Genomic DNA, 262 nt, shown 5'->3' with positions numbered 1-262 from the left:
CTTGGTCTATTTACCGAGATCCACTTGGCTTAGTCGACGTACTGTGGCCGGGTTAGGAAAAAAAAAAATGCGGCGTTTTAGATGCAGAAATAGAATGGTCGGTTAGACAGGCAATCGAGGCCTTTGGTGCGGTTATGTTGTGGATTCTGGTGTGTAGACCCATATCCGGCTGGCGTGCTATGAATATTCCTTGGGGGTTTTGCCGTTTTTTTGTCGATTGTTCTTATTTTTTCTTTTTTTCTTCCTTTCTTCGTCTTTTTTT

This window comes from Penaeus monodon, chromosome 32, assembly GCF_015228065.2.
Source record: "Penaeus monodon isolate SGIC_2016 chromosome 32, NSTDA_Pmon_1, whole genome shotgun sequence".
NCBI classification, from domain to species: Eukaryota; Metazoa; Arthropoda; class Malacostraca; order Decapoda; family Penaeidae; genus Penaeus; species Penaeus monodon.
Note: the sequence above shows the minus strand (reverse complement) of the source record.